The 26,278-nt window shown below is 45.4% G+C and overlaps 1 protein-coding gene across 1 annotated transcript in view; it reads right to left on the bottom strand.

The window, feature by feature from the left end:
- Positions 1–26,278, bottom strand: part of LOC122810517 (inner centromere protein-like) — a 1,067,288-nt gene that overhangs the window by 168,597 nt on the left and 872,413 nt on the right. The window lies entirely within an intron of this gene.

The following is a 26,278-nucleotide window of genomic DNA, read 5'->3' on the forward strand; positions in this document are numbered from 1 at the left end:
GGGAGGACTGTGTGAAAGGCTTCCAGCGCTAAAAGCACTGCCCTCATCTCTAGAACATTTATGTGCAAATTGGTCTCTGCGTGGAACCACGTGCCTTGGATAGTCTTTCCCGAACAGTGTTCCCCCACCTGAGTTGGGAGGCATCCGTGGTCACTGTGGTTTGGACTGGAGGTGACGCAAAGGGGTGTTCCTTTTGATATCTCCGGTGATGTTAACCACCAAAGAAGAGATGTCCTGCAGACGTGCCTGATCTTGATCGGAAATTCCATGGGCAGGTCTAGCAAAGACCACTGAACAGCCAGAGTCCATTGAAGAACCCGCATGTGAAAGCGCGCATAAGGGTGAAGAGATGTGGCGGCAGCCACGAAGCCCAGAGCCCGGAGAACCTCGCTCGCCTTTGAAGACTTGGAGTTCGCTATCTGAGCAATGTGGCACCTGACATGTAGAATCCTGTCTAGAGTTAGGAATACCTTCATCTGAAAAGTGTCTAACCATGTCCCATTGAAGTCTAGAACTTGTACTGGGTGCAAATGGGATTTGTGAAAATTGACTAATTCCCAGTAGCTCTGCTAACCGAATGAAATAATTTTGGGCCAGACACAAGTGATGCTTGTTGGGCGCAGCGAAGAGCCAGTTGTCCAGGTATGGAAACACCTGAATACCCTGAAGCCTCAGGTGAGCCACTACAACTGTTATTACCTTGGTGAACACCCTGGGGGCTGTGGTGAGACCAAAGGGTAGGGCTCTAAACTGAAAATGACTGGCTCACAGGCAGAAGCGCAGAAACCTCCTGGAGCTTCTGTGTATTTTGATGTGGTAAGTAAGCATCCTGAAGGTCTAACGAGCACATCCAGTCACACTCTGGAGAAAAGGCAGAATGGACTGTAGGGTGACCACCCAAAATTTCTGTTTCGCTACTGACAGGTTTAATGCTGACAGGTCTAACATGGGCCTGAGGTCCCCTATCTTTTTTTGGCACCAAAAAGAACCTTGAGTAGACGCCTAATCCGGACTGATGGGGGGGACCTTTTCGATGGCTCGTTTGAAAAGCAGCTTTGAAACCTCTAGAGCTGCGGCCTCCCTGTGAGCGAGTGGTACATCCAGGAGGTGTTTTGTAATATTTGGAGGGGCAACGAAAGGAATAGAGTAACCTCTGGATATTATCTGAAGAACCCAGTGATCTGTTGTAATGGACGCCTCAGGGCTGCTGACCGGGTCTATCAGAGAAGGGTTCCCTAGACCCGAAATTCCTGGGACTCCCTCTACCTCTGGGTAGGCATCGATCCTGTCCCCCTCTGAAGGAATAGCTGTCCTGAGAATCCCAGGAAAACTGAGATTTTCATAACCACATCATCTTCTGCCCTCTGATTCCTACTGAAAAACCGCTGAGAGTTAGAGAAGCGGACTCCAATGGCATACAAAGTCTTCCTGTCCTTTTTGCTCTGGAAAAGTGTGTCACGTACTGTCTTTCCAAAAAGGGAAGAACCGTCGTAGGGAGCATTGATAAACGACACCTTGAAAGGGTCCACGAACTGACAATCTGAGCCAGGCATGACGCCTTATGGCCATGCTTGTCCCAGCCACCCTAGTTGCTCCTTCCGTGGCATGGGAAAGTAGCCGCATATGAGACTGACTTCAGAGTAGACATTTTCGCCGAGAATAGCTGTCTGTCCTGCGGCGATAAAGACTCTGGGGGCGACTCAGCAAATTCTGAAGCAAGGTCTCACTGAAGCAGAATCACACGTGCCAAATAATTCAGCGCACGGATAGAAAAAGTCGCAGAGGAGTATACGCACTTCCCAAACCTATGCACCGACCTGGACTCCTTGTCTGGAGGGTGGACTAAGGAACTCTCCTGTGCTAGTTCCTTCTTTGTGGCCACTACGACCACCATAGTATCAACTGGGGCTCCTTTCGACCAGGGTTGTCTGTCAGAAGGGGGAGATAAAACCTTGTCAGGGTGTTTGGGGATGGGCTCTACTGTGTCGGGCTCCTTCCATGCCCTCGTGGTGATGAGGTCCACCAAGGGGTCTGCTGGTGGGGACACCCAGGAAGTAGATGGGCCCGTGCCAAAGGCCTCCAGAAACACTGACATCCCCAGAAGGTTTTGGGGCTGACCAACCTCCCCTCTGGCGGAGGATCTCCATAATTTCTCCGAAGGAGACATCCTCAGGAGGTAACCTGGGGGATCTTTCTCCATCTAAGTCAGTGTCAGTAGTGAGGGACTCAGGGGAGTCCAAGTGCCTCCTTTTGCACTTGTGCTTACAGTGACCCTCTTCAGTGGGACTTTCAGAAGGGGATCTGCGAGACGCAGGGGTTTCCTCGGGGAAAATGACCTGGGGATCCTCTGGCACGGGCTGTCCCTGAGACAGGATGAAGGGAGTTGTCGCCAAATCCAGGGGGGCCTGGGTGGTATCCGAGGAGATGGGCTCGGGTCTCAATCCCTGGAAGAGAACCCTCTCCACCACTTCGAATGCAGAGGGAGAAGCCCTCCCCGGATCCGAAGTGGGAACCGGAGCCGAAGACAGGGTAGCCAGAGGTCCAAGGGAACGGATTGGATCCGAAAAAGGTCGGAGCCGAAGAACCCGTTCCCCCGGGTCCAACTCCCTGTCCACGGCTCCGAGAGTCACTCGAATCTGAACAAGTCGGATCCGAGTAACTCAAGGTAACAGCCGAAGTAGAGGTTGGAGGAACCGGCTCCGAAAAACCTTGGATCCAAGAACCCCGAAGCACGGATCGGGGAAGGAGAGACTGGGTGGAAAAGAGGCATGGAGGTCACCTCTCCAGAAGGAGAGGGACCTGGCAAGACTCCCATCTGAATTTGGGCCTGCATAAATCTCCGCATCATCCTTACCATATTCATGTCCGATAGGCTCCGAGTCGACCTCGAAGAGGTCACCGACTTGGATCTGTCTGGTTTGCACAGTGGGGAGGAGGGCCTCAGGTCCGAATGTTCCAACAGCTCCGGTGAGAAACGAGGAGACCGGAACTGTGGAGAAACAGGCCTCATGGTTTTAGATAGGGGGGCTGAGAAAAAGCTCCCTTGTCTGGGGACCTCTTACGATGCCTGTCCTTTTTCTCCCTTTCCTCTCTGTGCCTTTCCTTTTCCTTCTCTTTCTTTTCCCTTATCTTTGTCAGACTCGCTGACTGAAGATTAGTCCTTTGAAGACCCATCGCCAGACGAAGAGGGAGGTTGAGTCCCTGTCTGGGTGGAAGGTGGTACACTAGCGACAGAGGCAGATTCCAGCATGGCAGCAGGAAGAAGACCTTTGGCAACTAGCTTGGCCTTACGATCCCTAAGAGCCCTAGGGTTGAAACCTGAACAGACAGCACACTGAGTGGACAAATGTGCCACCCCTAAGCATATCACACAGTGTGACCATTGGCTGGGGAAAGCTTATGGCCACACACTGTACATTTTTTGAACACAGGCTTTGGCTGGTCAGCTATAGTCCTGCACTCAAAGGTACAAGCACTACCTTTCTAAAAAACACACACACACAGGTAGGGGAAGGGCAGGCCTAACTACTACTCTATACAAAAAAAATTTTTTTTTTTTTTTTTTACCAACAACCAAACACGATACTACAGAAGGGGAGGAAGGGAAATCCTAGTCAAGCACACCTAGATATCGGCAAATAAGTTCTACTTACTATCCCGGAGCTCAGAGCAAGGAGACCACGATGCACACTACTGGCACGGCAAACGAGATCTAAGGGAAGATACGAGATGGTAGGGCATTATGGGTAAGGGGAGGAGCTCGGAGCAGATGCTGGAAAAAAAGTTGCCGGCTCGGATCAGATACGGATCCGTATACCCACAGGTTGCAGATAAAATGAAGTTAACTACTTCAGATTGGAAGTGCTTATGAAGAACTAAATATGCTAAGGTTAGAGGTAGATGAGGCTCAATTACTAACGGTTAGAATAGGAGAAGAGAAAATGTATAACCAATCTACGGGAAAGTCCTCAGGAATAGATGCTATTCCTGTGGAAATGTGGTAGCTAGGAGGGAAAAAACTGAAAGACCTGGAAGGATTTGTTTAACAGTATTTTAAAAGTACCACCATCCTGGAATAAAGCAGTGGTAGCTGTAATACCTAAAGAGGGTAAAGATCCGTAAGTCTCTGTTCATAGGTTGGTACTAGGCTATCAGCCCTAGGGCCTATACAAGCCTAGCCATAACAATTCCCTGGCTATTTCTTCCCACACTATTTACTTCCCTGGACCCCTGTCTAGCAGGGCGACTGACGTGATCCCCGGGGTGAATTTCCTTTCTCCCATCCAATCGTCAAGGTTCCTTTTGAAGAGGGCCAAAGAAGCACTCTGCTTGACATGTATGGGCAATCTATTCCAGAGTCTGGGGAGTCTCTGGGTCAGGAACCTATCCCTCCTCCAGCACGTTTTGTTTATTGTGATGACAAGGTTTAGATCCCTGGAGCGTGTGGCTCTGAGGGATTGGGATTCCTTTAAGTGTAGCATGTCCAACAGCTCTGGGTTTGACATGGCCTTGTACATTAAGCAAAGATCGCCTCTGAGTAGACGATATGCGACAGAGTATAGCTGGAGTTTTTTAAGGCGGTCAGCGTAGGGCATCTGCTTTAGGCCTGTTATTCTTTTAGTGAGGTATTTCTGCGGCCTTTCCAATTGTTGCAGATGTCTTGAGAGGTACATACCAAACGGGGCATTGTATTCTATAATGGGTCTAATGAGGGATGAGTACAGTGGGACAATGACCTCCTTTTTTCTGGATGAAAAGCCCTTAGTGATGAGGTGTGCCACATAGAAGGATTTCCCGACTGTTGTGGCAATGTGGTTATCGAAGGTGAGACCACTGTCCACCTGTGTCCCTAAGTCTCTTATCAAACTTTCTGTGTTTAGTGTACTGCCACCTATATGGTAATTCACGGATACATGTTTTTTCCCAAAGGGGATAACTATACATTTCTTGGCATTGAGCTTGAGCCCATGACTCTGGCACCAAGCATCTGTTTCTGTAAGGCCCTTCTGTAGAGTATCCACATCATTTGGGGATTCAATAATGGCTCCCAGTTCGCAGTCATCTGCAAACTTTGTTATCCAGAGTCCCTTAGTGTTGGCTTGTACTTCAGAGAAGTTGATGCCAAACAAGAGAGGTCCCAGGACTGAACCATGAGGTACTCCACTTGTCACTTGTCTGGAGCTGGATTTGGAGTCTGCTACTTTTACAGTGTGGGTTCCATCAGTAAGCCAGTTAGCAACCCATTGGGTGACGTAGGGATTAATGCCCAGCTTAGTAAGTTTATCTATGATTCTAGAGTGGGGGATGGTGTCAAAGGCCTTGGCAAGGTCTAGATAGGCTGTGTGGACCACCTTACCCTTGTCCATGGCTCTGGAGACTGATTCGAAGAAGTCAATCAAGTTCAGGAGACAAGATCGGCCCTTCACGAACCCAAACTGGGTGGGGTCCAGTGTTTGAAGGTTGCCAATGTTTTTGTTTACAAGTTCCATGATAATGCACTCCATGGCCTTGCAGATAAGGCTTGTCAGACTGATGGGACGGTAGTTTCCGGGATCCAAGGTGGATCCCCCCTTGTGGAGTGGGATAACTGTAGCTGTGCGCCACTCAGTGGGCATGAAACCTGAGGTGAGGCTATGATTAAACATGACACTTAGTTGAGGTGCCAGTTCATATTGTAGTTCATGTAGTACACAGTCCGGGATGTCATCTGGTCCCATGGATGCTGCATTCTTAGCTTTGGAGAGTGCGTTTTTTACCTGTGTGGCCGTTATTACCGGAATTTGGCAATCTTCCGGTATTGAAATGGGCCATTTAGGGGGTGAGCGGGGGGTGAAGTTGGCACTGAATCGATCTGCCAGGATACTGGCAATATCCTTGGGATCAGTATATTTAATGCTATTCTGTTTTAGCTCAGAGCAGATCTGAGCATTGCCATTTAGATTCTTGACATAGTTATACAATGCCTTGTTGTTGTCTTTGGAATCTTTGGCAATTTTATTTTCGTAACTAGCTTTGGATGATTTTATGAGGGATCTCAGTTTCTTACTGAGGCTGATAAGGAAGTTTTTTGCATCCTGGGATTTTCCTCTTCTGCAACAGTTTCTTCCTTTTGTTGTAAAGTTTGTTTATGGCAGGGGACCACCAAATTGGCTTCTTTTTTTTGGATGAGAGCATCTTGGTTCTATTTGGGATGGCACGATTTATGCATGAGTGGATGTGCTCGTACAGTGCCTTAGTGTAGGATTCAGCAGTTGAACTTTCAGCTCCTGTCTGCATAGGTGTCATGACGTTTGTTCACTTCTGACTTGAGTAGCATGAAGTTGGCTTTGGAGAAGTTTTTTATGGAGGTTTCCTTACTGGGGGGTGGGGGTGGGATGTGGATGTTAAGGGTGATTAGCTTATGGTCAGACGTGACTGAGGGGGGTGACCATAGGTGTGGAGCATCGATTTCCCATGTTGGTAATGACCAGGTCTAGGATATTGGAGCCCCTGGTGGGACTATGGATTAGTTGATCCAGGGCATTGGAATTTATGAATTCCAAGAACCGTTGGGCAAAGGTGTTGGTACACAAGTAGCTTTCGCAGTTAATGGCAGGGTAGTTAAAATCACCCAGTATTAGGGTGTTTGGTTCTATGTTAATATTTTCCAGTATGTGTAGAAAGGTGTAGTGAGAATCTTGGGGTATGGTGGGGGATCTGTAGCAAGCTACAATTTGGATTGCAGTCTTACCTAGTGTTAGTTGCACCTGGAGAATTTCAGATGCATTGTGTTGGGCAACTAGCCTGGTGGTGTGAATATCCTTGGTGAATATTAACACTCCTCCACCTTTAGTGTTTCGGTCCTGCTTTGGTGGCCGAAAAGTGTGGTAAGAGTTGTAGCCTGGTATTGCAGGGGTGCTCTCTGGAGCCTTGAACCAGGTCTCAGTTACTGCACAGATATTGATCACCCATCGAATGAGAAAAGCTTCAAATATTTCATCATAAATGCCATTCATCGAACCTCCTCATGTGGGGGTCTGTGTCCCTCCACCACCTGCTAATTATATATACCAACTCAGAGATCACCCTACAATGGGGAAAGGACAAATTTCCCCATCCTTGCTGTAATACGATCTTAATCAGAAAGGCTTGAATGGCATATTCAATGACATATGTCATTCAATGTTTACCCATTCTATGGGCGAACATAGACCCAAGATCCATCAGATCCAGCTTCATATAGGCCCATTTAATACTAAACCATGATTAGAAAGTGTTCATGTCTACAATGGCTAAAAGAATGGCAAAAGTAATGGAAAAATTGATAGATATGGATCAATGTGGTTTTGTGGAAGAAGGCAAACAGACAACATTAAAAGAGCACTGATGATCCAGAGAGAAGTAGAATGTCAGAAAATACCATCGTTGCTGGTGGGTCTTGTTGCAAAGAAAGTATTTGACAGATTATTCTGGGACTTCATGAGCAGGGCAATGGAAGCATTTGCATTTCCTGAAAAAAATTATAAGATTGATTAGGATATATAAGGAATCGGAAGCAAAAATTAAAATGGGTGGGGTCCACTTTAATAATTTCTGCTTGAGCAGAGGAACCAGGCAGGGTGTTCTCTTTCCTCTATTTGTATTGTACGTAGGACCACTGGCAAAGAAAACAAGGGACTCAGTAATTCAAGGATATAATTGGTACGGTAGTCAACAAAAGCTGGATTTGCAGAAAGAATAGTTGTGTAAAATATTACCGTAGATGTCCCTCTTCCATGTTGCAGTATTCATACTGTGGGATTTCTAGCCCTCAGGCAATCTGACGTTGGCTCCTATACAAAACCTTAAGCCTGGCTGCTGTAGATGTGTGGGACATCACACATAGGGCCATAAACCAGAGGCTAGAAATGTGACATCTGCATGCACACACCTCAGAACTTGAAGCCCAGTGTCAATAATCACAAGGAGAAGCTGAAGAGTAAATGTCCCTGTAGGGTGGTACAGAATAGCCTGTAGGGAGAGGATACATAGGTGTAGACCAAGCATCCATAAAAAAGAGAAGGGGGTATGGAAGGTGGGAAGGAATACTGAAACATGGAAGAGGAGGACATCTATGATTAAGGCAAGATTTTACACAACTATTCTATGTCGTTCTATTTCTATGTTGCAGTACTCATACTTAGGAAGAGTGATGGATGGGGGCAGAGGTAGAGGATTCTAAGAATCCCTGCAGGATTGCCTTGGCAAATCCTGCTCTGACCCTGGAGATGTGGTCTAGTTTGTAGTGCTTAGTGAAAGTGTGAACTGTAGACCAGGTAGCTGCTTCCATGATGTGGAGGCAGTGTCCAGCCCTTTGAGAAAGGCTTTAGAGGTAGCCATTCCTCTAGTGGAATGAGCTCTAAACCCTAGGGTCAATGGTTTGCCACGGTGAGAGTAGCAGAACAGAATGGATTTCCTAATCCAGGAGGAAATGGTTTGTTTGGAGACTGCCTTACCCTGGGGTGGAAGGAGATGAATTGATCAGACTTTCTGAAAGATTTAGTTTTGTCTAAGTAGAATCTTAGCTGTATATGCACATCCAGAGAATGAAGGATCCTCTTTGCGATATTAGATGGAGAGGGAAAGAATGTCAGTAGATGAACAGACTGGTTGAGAGAGAGTTCATTCACCACTTTGGGCATGAAGGAAGGGTTAGTGCTCAATGTCACCCTGTCCTTGTGGAAGGTGGTGTAAGGGGGGGACAGGCCATGAGGGCCTGCATTTCAGACACTCTTCTTGTGGAGGCGATGGCCACTAAGAGAATGGTTTTGCATGTGCACATTTGCAGGGAAGCTGTGCTTGCTGACTCAAAAGGAGGTAGGGTTAGTTTTTCCAGTATGAAGTTGAGGTCCCAGGGAGGAGGAATGGATTTCCTTGGTGGTCAGATATGCAAGACTCCTCTCAGGAAAAGTTTAACGTCCAGTCTGGAGAGCAGAGGTGGCTGTAAAAGCAAGCAGGCTGAAATGGCAGAAAGGTGGACTTTCAGAGATGAATACGTTAGTCCTTTCTTAATGAACCCACAAGAGGGATCTGCTTGAAAGGGTTCCTGTCCTTAACTGCACACCAAATTGTGAATCTATGCCATTTGAACAAATATTTTTTTTATGGCAGATGGTTTCCTGGCCTCCCTCAGGACTGAGAGCATGTTTTCTGAGTACAGTTGTCTGAAAGGGATCAGAAGTTGATCACCCAAAGGGTCAAATGCAGTAAGGGCAGCAGAGGGTGAATGAGAGATCCCTTTTGTTGGGTGATTAGGTCCACCTTGTGGGGTAATTTGTAGCGATTGCCCTTGGCTATGAAGTGAAGAAGTGGGAACCAGTGTTGCTTTGGCCAATAGGGAGTCACCAGCAAGATTTTTGGTTGGTCCTTGTTGATCTTCAGTATTAGTGGTGTATTAGAAGAAAGGGGGAACGTACAGGAACACTCCCTTCCATGGAAAGCTGAAGGCATTCACTTTCCATGCCAGTGGAATGTGATCCCTGGAGCAAAATCTGTTTGTCTGTTCTGGGGGGAGGCAAACAGATCCACTTGAGGTGGGCCCCACTGGTGGACAATGTGTAAGAAGGTTTCCCTGTGCAACATCCATTTGTTCTGTGGGGAGGATGTTCTGTTGAGCAAGTCTGCTTGTTTTCCTGAGAGGGGATGTAAGAGGCCTGCAGTAAGAGGCTGTGTCTGGTTGCCATTTCCTAGATTTGTAGCGTTATCTGGCATAACTGGTACACCTTTGTCCCTCCTTGCTTGTTGAGGCACCACATGACAGTTGTGTTGTCTGTCACAATATGTAGCAGACCTGGTTGCAAGACTGGAAGGAAAGCTTTGAGAGCCAGTAATACTGCTGTCATTTCCATGACATTGATGTGTTGCTTTTAAAGTGCAGGGTCCCAATGCTGTTGAACCCTGAAGTCCTTGAACTGTGCTCCCCACCCTAAATCTGATGCATCTGTGTGCATGGTTTGAGTGATGGGGGGTAGTTGTGGAGTGGGATGCCCTGGTTCTGTGAAACTTGCTGAATCCACCACTTTAGTTCTGTTGTTAAGCAGGGCAGGAGGGGAATAAGTTTGTCTAATGAATGTTGGCTTTGAGACCATACATTTTTTAAATACCATTGGAATTTTCTCATGTGCATCCTGGCTAATGGGAATGGTTGCTGCCACTTGCAGAAATTGTCTTGCAGAGAGATGGGACTTTGTAAGTAGGCCTTGAAAATGGCTGGAGAGTGTGTGCACCTTGTCCAGTGGGAGAAAGGATCTCATCAAGTCTGTTCTAATTCTGCAGCCTAGGAAAGTGTCATCCTGCTGAGGAATAAGTGAGGACTTCTGGAGGTTGATCGTGCAGCCCAAGTTGTGGAGGACAGTCATTGTGAATTTGAGATGGTTTTGTAGGGTGGATTCTGATTCTGCCAGAATAAGAATGTCATTCAGGTAGGGGTAGATTTGGAGTCCCTTGGTTCTGCAATAGGCAATGGCTGGGGCCAGGCACTTTGTAAATACTCTGGGAGCAGTAGACAAGCTAAAGGGCAAGGCTGTAAACTGAAAGTGTGAAGAATGTCCAGTGAAGCGCAGTAACCTCCTGTGGGAGGGCCTGATAGGATGTGCAGGTAGGCATCTTTTAGATCCAGAATGACCAGGAAGGCTTTGGGTGGAACGAGGGTTAGCACAGTTTGTAGGGAGAGCATCCTGAAGGACAGAACCTTTAGGAAGAGGTTTAGACAAGTCCAGGATTGGCCTCAAAGGGCCATCCTTTTTGGGGACTAGGAAAAGGTGGGAATAAAAGCCTTTTCCTTCCTGTCCTGAGGGAAATGGTTCTATAGTTCCTAAAGTCAGGAGTTCTTTCAGTATGAGAGGAAATAAATGTAGCTGGTTTCTTGGAGGGAATTCGTTTTGGCCTTGGCTTTTCCTTCCAAGATAGAAAATATCCTTTTTGGATGATGAAAGCACCCAAGTATCTGAGGTAATTGTTTTCCAGAAGAGGAGGCATTGGGTAAGGTGGGCGGACAGAGGGAGCTGAACCAGGCAGTCATGCTGAAGTGGAACCTCCTTGGTCAGGAAAAGGCTGTTTGGCAGGTCTCTGGGAATTAGGAGGTCTGGAGTAAGGCAATGTCTTGGACCCTTTACGAGGTCTAGAGGAGGAAGGACGATATGTAGATGAAGTTCTTACAAAAAAAGTCTTAGCAGGGTAGTTCCTGCAGTATCTGGGTAAGAGGGACACCAGCAAGTGCTTGATGTTTTGAAGCTCTAAACTTTTCTCTTGTAGATTTTTGAAAAGTTCTGCTGAATTTTTAGCAAATAAGATTGTGATCTAGTGGAGCATCCATTGTTTTGGATTTAAAGTTCTCTGGTAGAGGTTGGAGGAGTAGCCAGGAATATCTATGTAAGACAGATGTGGATGCAGCAGACCTGGCTGATGTCATTTTTTTGTGGGACAGTCAGGGGTAGAAGCTAGCAAGGTGAAGGCCTGGGAAACAAGGTCCAAGGCATATTTTACCATGTGTGTTTGGTAATTTATAGCCCTAAAACCATGTGTGTTTGGTAATTTATAGCCCTAAAGGCTAAAGTAGAGGAGGTATATACTTTTTTACCCAGTCTTGCTGTCCTTGTCTGTGGGCAAAAGAGAAGCAGATGGTAATTGCCTAAACAGTCTGGCAGGAGAGACAACAATGACTGCAGGGTCAGCCATGTGAAGTTTCACTAGAAACTTCTGTTCATCTGGAGCTTTATAAAATCTATCTGGCCTTTCAGGGGCAGGTGGTTGAGAATCTGGATTCTTGGAGGCTGAATTAAAGGTGTCCAGAAAGGCTGGTAGAACTGGGGGAATAGCTGAGGGGGAGGGAGATTATAACTGCAAAAGCTCAAAATATCTTTTCTGGACATCTGTCATCAAGGTAGTACCCCACTTGAAGTACTCTTTCATTTTTGTGATAATTTCCCCAAAGGAAATATCCTCTGGAGGAGAATCACGCTCCACCCTCAATCGAGTCTTCATCTGGGGAGTAATAGTCCACAGGAGAAGCAATTTGAGATACATAAGAAAAAGACTCCTCAGAAGAGGAATAGTATTGTTCAGGTTCTTCTTCATCTTGCTGAGTAGTGACTAAAGGGAGGGAAGAAGCAGAGGTCGGCCTAGGGCTCAGCACTGGAATGTCTGTAGGCCTAAGGGCCATAAAAGCCTGCAGCAAGGAAGTGGTGACTGTCCGCCAGTCTGGAGTAGCTTGAGGCATAAGGCTCAAGTGTGTTTTTTTTCTTAGCTGGCATTGGCTTAGGAGTTGGCCTAGTAACAGAGGTCTGGGCTGGAGCAGGAGGAGTCTCGGTTGGCTGACCAAGTACTGGTTCCCCCTCGTCGGTTGAAGCCGGCGCCTGGGTCGGCTCCGCTGACGTCCACTCTGTAGCTGCAGTAATGGCCTCTTCCAGAGGATCCATTGAAGCTGACAGAAGAAGTCTGCCCCTCAGCCCCTAAATCGGTAGTCGGCAGGACGTCCAGTGGCAAAGCGACAACAGGAGTAGGCCTGGAAAACTTGGCCTTCTTCCATGGTTGCTCGGATTGGGCAGCCGACTCAGGATCCATCCCGTGAGCAAGGCGTTTCAATCTGATTCTCAAGATACAAATGTAAAGCTGCCACAAATGTAAAACTGCCAGACGGCTGCGAAGGGCTTTTGGCACGAATGACTGACAAATGGAGCAGGCCTTATGGGCGTGCTCCTCACCTAAGCAAAACACACAGCTGTCGTGTGAATCCTTATGTGGTATCTGACACCCGCAATTACATTTACTCTCTTTCTCAGACATCAGCTACATATAGCAGAAACAAACCTACACCAACCAAGCTCAAGTAGTAAGAAAAACGAAAACCCCAATGGGGTACTTTAAGTCTTCGGACTAAGGAGCAGAATGGTGGCAGCATACGTAGTCTGTGGCTGAAAAATTCTGAGATCTGTGCATGCAGACATCACATTTATAGTCCCTGGTTTATGGCTCTACATTTGACGTCCCACGCACCTACAGCAGCCAGACAAAGTTTTGTATAGGAGCTGACGTCGGATTGCCTGAGGGCTGGAAATCCCACAGTATGAATACTGCAACATAGGAATGGAAGGACATGATTTAATTTTATACCTGTTGTGGAACATTTAGTTTAAAATCTTTTCAGGATACAAAATTAATGAAGCTAAAACAAAGGCAATAGCAGCAAATTTATTTACCCACATATGAATTGCTTCAGCAATATCTGTATTAATGGGGACATGATAAAATGATTATTTAGGTGTATGGATTAAAAATGATTCTGTTGTGGCAGTTAAGGATATGTGGGAAGAGACTAAAAAGATAATACAAAAACTGAGAAAAGGGAAGCTTTGTTATATAGACATGGATAGTAAGATACAAGCAGTTAAAAATTTTTAATCCAATTAGTCTTACGCACAGATCAGATTCTGCGGTGGTACAGGGGTAGCATTGTTACCTCACAGCAACAGGTTCTCCCGATCGATTCTCAGCTTGGCTTGCGAGTGCCTTCTGTGTGGAGTCTGCATGTCCTCCCCGTGGTTAGGTAGCATTCGAAAGACATAAGTGCGTAAAATGGGCGTGCCTTCGTTGAAGGTTGGGCGTTAAGCTGGCACCTCGGCGTTTCGTAAAAATCTACTGCCAATCATTAGCAGACCAGAGTTCCACTGTGGCGACCCCTTACCGGGAAAAAGCCGAAAGACAAAACAAGTCTTACACACAGATCAGGCATATTTTTATCAACCAGAAAAGAAGTTGTGGATAGCAAATAGAGAGATGAAGGATTTTATCTGGGAGGGGAAGACGGCAAAAATCAAGTGAGATAAGCCAATTCTTCCAAAAAAACAAGGCAGATTGGGATTACCTGATTTGAAGGAATATTTCAGAACTCAAGAGTTAAGGGTCCTATACACAGCACAAGCAGAAATTGTAATTCAAAGCAGAAACGGATGATGATGAAACGGGGGAAGCTCAAGAAAAGTGCAGTTTTGTACCTACCATAAATGTAGACGTTCAAGTGTATACACTGCTGCAGTCATTACACTTGGGTTATCTGCCGTCAGGTGGTCCCGCAGTCGGCCAGAGTTCCTAAGTCTTGGTCCGGCATAGGTTGCTGTCGCTTCTTCCCTGACGTCAGAGCGCCAGGGGTATAAAAGATGCAGCCGACGCCATTTTCTTTAGTTTTTCTTGCCCAAGATGTCAGGTGCCCCCAAATAGGTAGGCAATACATATTGCTAATCACACAAAGGAAAAATAAGAAACAATAGCTATAGCTACAAGCAAATACACCACACAGGTTGTAAAGGATAGAGAGGTATAGATAAGTCCCAGCTAAGAAAAGTGGGGTTGGAGGGAGGGTAACCTGGACTGCAGCAGTGTATACACTCGAACATCTACATTTATGGTAGGTACAAAACTGTACTATGTTCATCGTGTTACACTGCTGCAGTCATTACACTTGGGTTGAATCCTAAAGCTGAGGTTGGGTGGCTGGGTCTATATAGGAAAGCTGAGGTTGGGTGGCTGGGTCTATATAGGATTAGGAGTGGCTATGAGTCCCTGCAGAACTTCAGTGTTAAAGCCTGCTCTGGATTTGGAGTATACAGGTAAGTGGTAATGTTTGGTAAAGGTGTGCACTGAAATCCAAGTTGCAGCTTCCAAAATATCCTTGGTTGGTACTCCTCTAAGAAAAGCTGCTGAGGTGGCTGTAGCCCTGGTAGAATGTGGCCTAATGGGTACCAGGCACAGTTTTTCCATGGTGTGTGTAACAAACGGATACAGTGTCCTATCCATTTTGAAATGGTCTGCTTTGAAATAGCCTTACACTGTGATCCTGCAGCATAGGATACAAACAGTTGCTCAGATTTTCTGCAAGCTTTTGTTTTGTCCAAGTAGAAACGTAACTGCCTGTGTATGTCCAATGAATGAAGACGTCTCTCCCCTTTATTCTGGGGATTTGGATAAAAAGTGGGAAAATGAATGGTTTGGTTAAGAGCTACACTGGATACTACCTTTGGCATAAAGGTAGGGTTTGTTCTTAAGGAAACCCCGTCTTGATGAAAATGATGAAAGGTTCCACTGCCATTAGTGCCTGTAACTCTGAGACTCTCCGTGCTGAAGTTATTGCCAGCAGCAGAGCAGTTTTCCATTACAAGAATTTTAATTCTTCTGAAATGGCTGGCTCAAAAGGTGGTAAAGTAAGTTTTTTCCAAAACAAAGTTGAGGTCCCAAGTTGGTGTTGGTGCTCTCCGGGGTGGTCTTATGTTTTTAGCCCCTCTGAGGTATTGTCTTAGTAATGGATGTGAAAAAATAGGAGGATCCATGTTGTAATGAGCTGAAATTGCAGAGGCGTGGATCTTAATAGATGAAAAGGAAAGGCCTTTGTCCAGCATCTCAGTTAAGTATTTTACTATCTGAGGAATATTTGGGGCAAGAGGGTTTAGGCCTTCAGCCTGGTTCCAAGCGCAGAATCTTTTCCATTTTTCTGAATAGGATTTCCTGGTGCTGGGCCTTCTGGCCTCCAAAATGGCATCCATAACAGCTTTAGAGAGGAGTGTTGACTGTTTGGTTAAGTAATCTGCCATGCAGCCAGATTTAAGGTTTTGAGCTGGCTGTGTAGGATCTGATTGCTTTGCTGAGTCAGAAGATGAGGTATTTGAGGTAAAATCCATGCTGGGCCTTGAGCCACGTTCCTCAATAATGGATACCAGTGCTGTCGTGGCCAGTCCGGAGCAATGAGGATCATTTGTGGCTTTTCTAGTCTGGCTTTCAGGAGTACCTTTGCTAGTAGAGGCAGTGGTGGGAAAGCATAAATTTTCAGTTTTTTCCAACTGAATGATAGGGCGTCCACTTTCCACGCTTGTGTGTGGTATGTCCTTGTGCAAAATTTCTGTAGTTGGCGGTTCAGTGGGGAGGCAAAAAGATCTATGTCTGGGCTCCCTCATTTCTGAGTTATCATTGTGAATACTTGTGGATTTAATTTCCACTCGTGAGGATCCATGATATTTCTGCTTAAGTCGTCTGCCAGTGTATTTTTCTTTCCTGGCAGGAATTGTGCTTGCAGTTGAACTTGATAGGTCAGTGCTGTATTCCACAAAGTCATTGCTTATCTGCATAGCGGGGTATGAATGTGTGCCCCCTTGCTTGTTTATGTACCACATCACTGTGGTGTTGTCCGTCTTTACTAGCAATTGTCCTGGATGCAGAAGGTCCTTGAAAGCTGTCGGGGCATTTTGTACAGCTAGCATCTCTTTTTGATTGATGTGGAGATGCATTTGGTCTGTGGTCCACTTGCCCTAGATACATTGTCCTGCCATGTGAACTCCCCAGACATAATCCGATGCATCCGTTGTTACTGTCTGCCTGGCTGTGGGTAAAGTAAAAGGCTATCCCTTGTTGTGGTGACATGCCTGTGCCCACCATTGAAACTCCTGTTGAAGGCAGGGGATGAGCGCTATTATTGCTTCCAAACTGTGGCAGTGCTGAGTCCATACGCTTTTCAGATACCATTGCAACCTTCCTCATATGCAGTCTGGCATATGGAATTAGTAGTATGCAAGATGCTATGAACTCCAAGGCCTGCAGAATTTTTCTTGCAGGGAGCTGGGTTTTTGTTGCCATCAATTGGAAGTATTGAGTCAGTTGTCCTTGCTTGTCTGGTGTGAGATAAGCCATTTGGGCCGTTGTATTTAAGCTGGCACCCAGGAATATTGTCTCTTGTGAGAGCACTAGTTTTGACTTCTTTTCGTTTACGGTGAACCCTAGCAACTTGGTAAGCTTTTTACAAATGCCAGATGCTTTAGAATGTCCTTGCTTTCTGCTTGAATAAGGCAGTTGTCCAAGTATGGGTATATTTGTATTTCCCTTTGTCTGCAAAATGCAATTACTGGTGCCAGGCATTTTGTGAAGACCCTGGGCGCAGTAGATAAGCCAAAGGGCAATGCAGAGAATTGGTAATGCGTTGAACCTGCTAAGAATCTGAGTTATCTTCTGCAATTTTGTCTGACAGGGACATGCAGGTATACCTCCTTGAGGTCCAACATTACTAGCCAAGCCTTCTTGCCCAGCATGGGAAGAAGCTGCTGGAGTGTCAACATTTTGAATTTGGGAACATCCAGGTAAGTATTTAGAACAGAAAGATCCAGAATGGGCCTCCAGGCTTTGTGCTTTCGGGGGACCAGAAAGAGTCTCGAGTAAAATCCTTGTCCTTGTTCCTGTGTTGGTACCTCTTGAATAGCTCTCATGTCCATGAGTGTTGTCATTTGTTTTCGAGCCTCTGCCCATTGATTTGGTGGCAGGTTTGGCATTCCTTTTAGCCTTGGCAAAGTGTGAAAGTGGAACCTGTAACCTTGAGATACAATATTTAGAACCCATTTGTCTTTTGTGATCAAAAGCCAATTGTGTGTAAAAAGTGCTAGTTTTCCTCCCAAGGGAGCTGCCAAGAGAGAGATGCTTGGCAGCTGGAGGGGGAAGTCATTGGGACTGTTTCCTAAAAGGTTGTGGCCTGTCTTCTCCTCCTTTCTGGGTTGAAGTACCCCATTGGCGAGGCTTGTAAGAGCCTTGTGGCTGACCTCTGCCTCTTGGGCGTCTGTATCTGCCCCTCTGAGGTCTGTCTGTAGTTGGAAAGGACCAATTTTTAGTTGGCCAATTTCTGCTAAAACGAGGGGGCTAAACCTGTAAGAAATCCTTCACAGTTTGCATAGATTTTGCCTTATCCTCCATTTTCTTTAATACTACTACTGCTTTCACTCCAAATAAAACATCCTGCTGTAAAGGTGCATCCAATAACTTTGCTTTAACATGGTCAGGTAAACTTTGTTCTTTTAACCAAGCATGCCTACGTATGACAGATCCTGTAACTGCTGCTCTACAAGAGGCTTCTAATGAATCAAATCCACATTTCAAAGTATGTTTGCCCACTTGTTCTGCTGCATGCAATAAATCCTGCATTTCCTTATAGTCAGGAGGGCTCAGAATTTGGAAGCATTTTTTGTTTTAACTAAGACATCAAATATTGCTGATATTTCAACATGTGAAACTGGCAATTTAAGGCACTCATTGCTAGAGTTGCAGAAGTGTATACTTTCTTTCCCCATCTGTCTAATGCTCTAGAATCCCTTTCAGAGGGAACTGGATTTTTAGCTGTAGAGGCCTTAACCCCTTTGGGACCCTGGGAAATGGTTTCTGGGTCAGCAACAGGGTTTTTGTAAAGAAATTTGTGAGAGTCAGGGACTCTGTAGTATCTATCTGGTTTGACTGGGGCTGGAGGTAAAGAATCAGGATTTAAACTAGATTCAGAGTACACATCATCCACAATGTCTAGTACTGGCGGAATAGCAAGGGGTCTGTGTTGAGGCAATAAAAGGAACTCTCAGAGCCTTTTCTTGGATTCTGAGTAATCCTGGCCCTCCCAGTGAAAATGTTCCCTCATAGTATGCAAGGTTTCCCCAAAAGAGTAGTCTTCTGGAGGAGAGGCTGAAGGGATTGATTCTTCAGCATCAGAATCCTCATATGGGGGTAAAGGGTATTCCTAATCTGATGAGGAATCCGACGAAATGGTAACCTGGTCAGATGAGTAATAGTCTTCATCCTGTCTAGGCCTTTTATCAGGAGGGGGGATGGGAACCCCTGATCAGAAAAATTAAGTCTTCGGCCATTTTGAGTATCTGTTTCTTAGGCATTGTGGCCTGTCCTGGTGAATGCTGTACAAGCTTTTTTATTTTTAAAGGAGTTTTGGACTTAGTATAAGATTTGATAGTTAGTGTAGTCAGTCTGAATACACCTTCTGCAGCAGAGAGCTGTTCAACTGCTCCGGATTCCTCTGAAGGAATAGTCTCGGTAAGGCCTAAAGGAATAGTATCTGGATGTCCAGCCGTCTCCACGTGGTAGTCGGAGGGAGCCTGTGGTTCTAAAGCAGTGGTTGTCAGGGGCTGCGAAGGCGCCTCGCTGAAAACCGGAGAACCGGTGACTGGCCTAGCAGAGGCCTCGATGTCAGGTCTGGGTCTCGGATGCCTGTCCTTGTCTTTGCGCTTTTTGTGTATTCCGGTCGTTGGTTGCTCCGACGGCATGGTGTAATTGAATTTTTTGCCAAAATAATGTCGGGCAAAATCAAACTGACGTTTTATAGTGCGCTTGTTAAACCTAGCACAAAACCAACAACCAGTAACGTCGTGGTCTGGGCCTAGGCATGGAATACAGTAAGAATGAAAATCCTTATGAGGTATTTGCTTCCCACAAGAAATACAATTATTAACTTTTACTGACATCGGTCTGAGGCAAGAAAAAGTTTCCCCAATGGGGTACTTATTTTTATAGAAGACTTCGGTTCTGAAATTCGAATTGAAATTCTCAGGAGTCGGCCGACCGGCACTTGCGAACTGCTTCTGCTTCAGGCACCTCGCGTGCCAAGAAAGACTGAAGAAAATGGCATCTGCTGCATCTTTTATACCCCTGGTGCTCTGACGTCAGGGAAGAAGCGACAGCAACCGACGCTGGACCAAGACTTTGGAACTCTGGCCGACTGCGGGACCACCTGACGGCAGATAACCCAAGTGTAATGACTGCAGCAGTGTAACACGATGAACATCAAGGAAAGACTTGGATTTTGGAAGCAGGCCTTTAAGGAGAACAATCATACAGATTATTATATCTGTAAAGTACCAGAAAGTATCCCAAGAACTAAGCCAACACGGGAATGGAGAAAGGATATTCTGCCGATAGGGATGACTGCAATTAGGGATATAGACAATATTTGAGAAAACTTGCAAATGAACCAAGGTGTTGGGAGCAAATAACCAGAGAGGGAAAGATAATAAATTCTTGGCATCTTCCCATTCTATTTGGACTGTAGGTTAGAGATTGGCCTTCCTGTCAAAGACTGATGTCAAAGTATAGGCAAAGAGAAAGAAATTAGGGGGTCCTAAACAAAAGACTAGTACCTGTAGAGTTTTTAGTAGAGTCTAGAACAGTAGCTGCCATGAAAAAAGGAAGTAGACCATGTAAAACATTGCATGATAACTTAAGAATCAGAGGATGTTAGAAAGGATTGGGAAGAGAGATTGGAAAAACAATTCACAAAGAAACAATGGGATAATATATGTACATCTCCCAAATATGCAACAAAATCTAGATGATTTAGGATTTTTGCATGGAAATGTTTACATAAATATTTTCCTTCAAGGAGAAATCTCCTTGATTGTATATATGCCACTGTATAGAAATTTTCTGTCATTCGTGGATTATGCGTTTGTCATATAAAGACATGGAGCTCTGATTGTACATATCCCTTTGTACAGAAATGCTTTGTCATTTGTTGCATTTGTACTGTTATGTCATGGAGCTTTTCTCCCCAGGCCTCTGCTGCAAATGGACCTTGTTCCAGTCGGACTTTCCCGGTAAACAACTGTAAAATAAATAAAAATAAATGTTATACCCCAAGTAGACTCCAGAGAATTTTTCCTCAGGTAGACAAATGTTGGAGGTAACTGAGAACATATTTTCTGGGAGTGCGGTGAGTTGGCAGACTTCAAGGATTCCCTGTGGAATGCACTGTAGGACATATTGGGTGGGCAGACGGGTGTGATGGGGGAGATTTTTTTGAGCTATGATACTGAATCAGAATTGCCTAGACATGGTAAGACCTTGCTGTGTCTAATTATGGTGGCTGCCACAAAAGCAATTGCTAGAAAATGGAAATCAAAATCTAAACCAACTATACTAAAGGCAGTGACTATAGTAAGCTAGCGATCCCCAATCACCGGGCCACCATGCACAGAGTAAAATGAAAAAGTGAATGTGTGGATGTATGAGTGTGTTTGTGTGTCTTTCTCTGTGTGTGTGTGAGTGAATGCATGTATGGAAGTAGAAGAGATTATGCGTGTGTGTATGTGCGTTTGAGTGAGTGAGAGGGAGAGAGAAGAGTGAGAATGATCCCTGGCAGAAGTCTGAAATTCCCAACAAATGAAACCCACAAGTAAAACATGTAAAACAAATATCAGCTAGCCCATGAGTAACTACCATTACTACAATTTATTTAAGCTCTTTCATTTTTCACAGAAAAATTCATCAGATAAAAACGATTAAAAACAGGAAAATAGTTTATATTAATATAAAGTTTATAAACCAAGTCTTCCTGTTTTTAATGGATTTTTATCTGATGAAGTTTTCTGTGAAAAACGAAAAGAGCTCATCTCAAACCTACTGAATAACTTACCTTAATGACAGTTGCTCCTGGAGTAGTGCGACATTTGCTGTTTTACCAGTTTACAGTGTTTACTTGTTTCCCCTTCATTTAAGATGAGTAAAAAAAAAAAAAAAAAAAAAAACAAACATCTCTGGAGAACTTCTTTGGAAAAGAGGAAAGACACAATGATGAGACAGCAAAAGACTAAGACTGCCAACGAAAAGAAAGCTGCATTTAAAAGAAAATACAAGAGTCCTACCTAAATCATGGGTTTATCTCAACAGGTGATTCACATGCTCCAAGCCCACTCTGTATATGAGGTGGTGACTGGCTATCCAATGAGGCCCTGAAGCCTTCAAAACTGCTTTGCCACATAGAGACTAAGCACCATGCATTAAAAGACAAGCCTTGGGAGATTTTTGAAAGAAAAAAAACGTGACCAGAAATGACAGAAGCAATTACTTAAGGCCACTACAACAAATATGTCTGTACTGAAAGCATCATACTTAGCGGCTAACCGTATTGCTAAGGCTAAGAAGCCTTTTACTATTGGTGAAGACCTGATCTTGCCTGCTCTAAGGACATTTATCTTGAACTTTTTGGACAGGCTGTAGTTAAAAAGTAGCACAGGTTCCTCTTTTGGCTAGCAGTCACCAGACGAACTAAAGAAATAGCAGAGGACATTGAGGCAAAATTGTTAGAGAGGATTAATGAATCATTATGGTATGCAATCTAAGCTGACGACTCTACTGATGTTGACAAGGCAATACTGCTTGTTTTTGTGAGATATATATTTCAGGAGGATGGGCACAAGGATACGTTATTGTGCATTATTATTGCCAACACCACAACTGCAGAACTATTCAAGTCTTTGAATAATTACTTATCTTGGAAACTGAATTGGTCCTTCTGTCGGTGTACGCATGGATGGAGCTGCTGCCACGACTGGATGGCTTTCTGGTTTCACTACTTGAGTCAAGGAGGTCGCGCCTGAATGCGAGTCTATGCACTGTGTCATTCACACAGAAATGCTGGTTAGCCGAAAAATGTCACCTGAACTTAACAGCATTTTGAATGATGTCATTAATGCTATTAACCACATAAAAGTACATGCCTTTAAACTCACAGCTGTTCGAGCAGACTTTGTGAGGAGATGGACGCAGAGCACAAATGTCTGCTCTTGTACACAAAAGATAGATGGCTTCCTAAAGGTAGATCACTGGCCAGAGTGCTTGAGTCATGGGAATTCTTTTAGAAAAAGCAGTCGCCACTGGCAGCACATTCCAGTAACACAGACTGTATCGCAGCACTTGCTTACTTGTGTGACATATCCAACCTGCTCAACAAACTCAATCTGTCATTTCAGGGGAGAAGGACAATGGTCTTCAAGCTGGCAGATAAAGTGGCTGCATTCAAAGCCCAACAGGAACTGTGGGGATGGCGAGTGAAAAAGTTATATACTTACCATAACGTTTGATGTTTGTAGTCCATCTCACCCTTCATTCTTACACTTGGGACTGGAGCAGAACCTCTGTTCCGACTCGGCCATACTGTATCTCAAAAACTTCTGGTTGGCTCAGGGCTAGGAGGTATCCCATCATGCATCACTAACATTCCTCAGATCTTGTTTGCTGCAAGGAGAAAAATACAGAGACAAAGAACAAACCAAACTGAAAGGACCAACAAAGAAGCAGTAGGCACTCTACCCCAGGTCCACAAGGAGGGGGAAGGAGGGAGGGTTCGTAAGAATGAAGGGCAAGATTGACTGCAAACATAGAACGTTATGGTAAGTACATAACTTCTTTATGTTCTGTAGTCCTATCTCGCCTTCATTCTTACACTTGGGACAGCGTCCCTAGCACCTTCATCTTAGGTGGCTCATTGGAAAATGTTCCTGAGTACTGTGGAACCAAAGGAAGACCTGTTCCTAGAAGCCATATTTAATTTGTAGTGAGTAATGAATGTGTGAGGTGAAGCCTATGTTGCTGCAGCACAAATGCTGTCTATTGGGATTTTAGCCTGAAAATCTACCGAGGTAGACACAGACCTGGTAGAATGAGTTTTCACCTTGAAAGGAAGATCTTTACCACAGGAGGAATAGAGAAATGAAATGCAACTGGAAATCCAGTGAGATAATGTGACTTTAGAAACTGTAAGGCCCCTCCTAGAGTCTGAAAAGGAGACAAACTGATCTGACCTTCTGAAATCTTTAGTTCTGCCCAGATAAAAACACAATTTCTATGCACATCCAATTGGTGGAATTTGTTCTCTGCCTTGTTAGAAAAATTAGGGAAGAACACAGGCAATTCAATAGACTGATTAATATTGGCTTGAGAAGAAACCTTAGGAATAAAGAAAGGGTTTGTCCGTAAAGAGACCCTATCTTTATGGAACACCAAATAAGGGGGCTTAATGGAAAGAGCTTGAAGTTCAGAGACCCTTCTTGCAGAGGTGATAGCCACTAAAACTATAATTTTCCAAGTTAAAAACTTGAGGTCACATGTTGCTGAAGGTTCAAAATGACGATGCAAGTTTATGGAGAACAAAGTTCAAATCCCATGGAGCCACAGGATCCATGACTGGGGGCCTTAGCAAAGTGGTCCCTTTGAGGAAGGCTCTACAAAGTCTATGAGCCATAAGATTAAGTTCATTAGTAACATGAAAGGTGGAAATGGCTGCCAACTGGACTTGAATAGTTGCTGCTGCTGAACCATGGTTGAATAACTGCGAGAGGAAGTCTAAAATGGCAGAAATGGGAGCTGTGTAAGGACCAAGATTTCTCTCACGGGCCCAAAAGGAGAATCCCTTCCATTTACTGAAATATAATTTCCTTGTAGAAGGTTTGTGAGAAGATGACAGGATGTGTACAACCTCGGGAGACGTCATGAAGCCTGACTAGGAATGGAAGTTGAGCAGCCAAGCTGTCAAGTTGAGGGTGTGGAGAGAGGGATGGAACGCCCCTGACATGTGTCAGTATATCTGGCACTGGATCCAGAGTCCACGGTTCTTCCTTTAGATGAGGTCTGAGGAAAGGGAACCAAATCTGCCGAGGCCAGTACGGATCAATTAGGATCATTCTGCTTCCCGAGGATATTGCTTTCTGAATTACCTTCGATATGAGGGGGAAGGGAGGGAAAGCATTGAGAAGTCCCGAGGGCCAGTTGTGAACGAGTGCATCTCTTGGTGCTTCCCCTTCTGGGGGAATCAGGGTAAAGTAGCTGCATTTGGCATTGAGAGGGGTGGCAAAGAGATTGCAGCAAGGCTGACCCCATTTGTGAAAAATTTGTTCCGCATGTATGTGTTCAGAGACCACTCATGAGGCATCAAAATAGCCCTGCTGAGCCTGTCGGCTATGACGTTGGATTTCCCCGGGATGTGCGTTGCTATCAGAAAGCGTTGGGAAGACACTGCCCACTCCCATACTCAAAGAACTTGTCTGCAGAGGGGGGTAAGATTTGGTTCCTCCTTGTTTGTTTAGGTATCATACCACCGACATGTTGTCTGAGTGGATTGCAATCATCCCTAGAAGGAGAAAGCTGTGAAGTGCTTGCAACGCTAGAAGCACTGCTCTCATCTCCAAGATGTTGATAGGCAAATGAGCCTCGTGATCTTGCCATGTGCCTTGGACTGTTCTCCCTATATAATGCCCCCCCCCCAATCTGGGAGGCATCCGTGGTCACACTGGCAACTGGGGGGGGGGGGGGAACGGACAAATGGCCTGCCTGGGTTTAGATTGCTGGTCTGGGTCCACCAACGAAGATCCTGTTTGCACAAATTTATCAGGATGGGGTGAGAGAGGTAGGCACTGCAATGCCCACTGGGCAAAAAGTAACCACTGCAGGACCCTCATGTGCAGTCTGGCTAATGGAACTAGTGTTATCGTGGAAGCCATGGTCCCTAATAGCTTAAGCACCACCTTTGCTTTGACTTTTCTTAGAGGAAGTAAGCTCAAAACTTGTTCCCTTAGACTCTGAGTTCTTTCTATGGGAAGGTAAGCCCTCACTGAGGCTATGTTCATTTCGGCACCAATAAAATTCACATGCTGAGAGGGCGACAATGCAGATTTTTGCCAATTTACTGTAATTCCTAACTGCAGGCAAGTTGAAATGGTAGCGTTCTTGGCCTGTAACAGTAGATGCCTGGTGGTGGCGGTCAGGAGCCAGTCGTCCATATGTGGAAACACTTGGAATCCCTGACGTCTCAAGTGATCCATCCACTGCCATATATTTGGTGAACACCCTGGGGGCTGTGGTGAGACCAAAGGGCAGGGGGCAGGAACTGATGACTGGCTCCCAGCTGGAGGCTTAAGTGACTCCTCGATGCCCTGTCCATTGTGATGTGGTAGTAAGCATCTTAGACGTCTATGGAGCACATCCAAATGTCTTTCCCTAACAAGGGGAGTATCGACTGTAAGGTGACCATTCAGAACTTGGACTTCTGTACAGATTCGGTCAATTTGCTGAGATCCAAAATGGGTCTCATGTCTCCTGTTCTTTTTGGCAACAAAGAATCTGGAGTAAGTCCCTAATCCTACTTGGTCTGCAGGGATGGGTTGGGTGACGCTCTTCACGAGCAACGTTTGGATTTCTAGCGTTGCTGAATCCCTGTGATTGGGCAGCACATCTGGGATTAGTCTGGTCTGAGGGGGTGGAGAAGGGAATATGGTAACCTCTGGTAATTATCTTTAATACCCACTTGTCTTGAGTGATGTCGTGCCAGGCTTCTGGGTATAAAGAAATACAACCCCCGACTAGCTCCAGAGGCACACAGTTGGGCCTCCTTTCAGGAGCGCTGATAGGGACGACCACAAAAGGAATCCCGGTCTCCCTGGTTCTACGGGCGTCCTCTACCTCTAGGGCGGCATCTACCATTATTTCCTCCTCCTCTGTCTCTGGAGAAGGAATCACCTTGTGTGTCATGAAAAAACCTCTGCGATTTTTTGAACCACGTTTTTCTGCCAATTCTGCCCTTTGGGATAGGGTCTAGAAGGGATAGAAAAACGGACTCCCATGGCAGACTGGGTTTTTCCTTCCTGCTCGCACCTGGTGAGTGTCTCCTTTACCTTGGTTCCGAACAATGAGG

Source organism: Protopterus annectens, chromosome 9.part0, assembly GCF_019279795.1.
Source record: "Protopterus annectens isolate FY-2018-M chromosome 9.part0, PAN1.0, whole genome shotgun sequence".
NCBI lineage: Eukaryota > Metazoa > Chordata > Ceratodontiformes > Protopteridae > Protopterus > Protopterus annectens.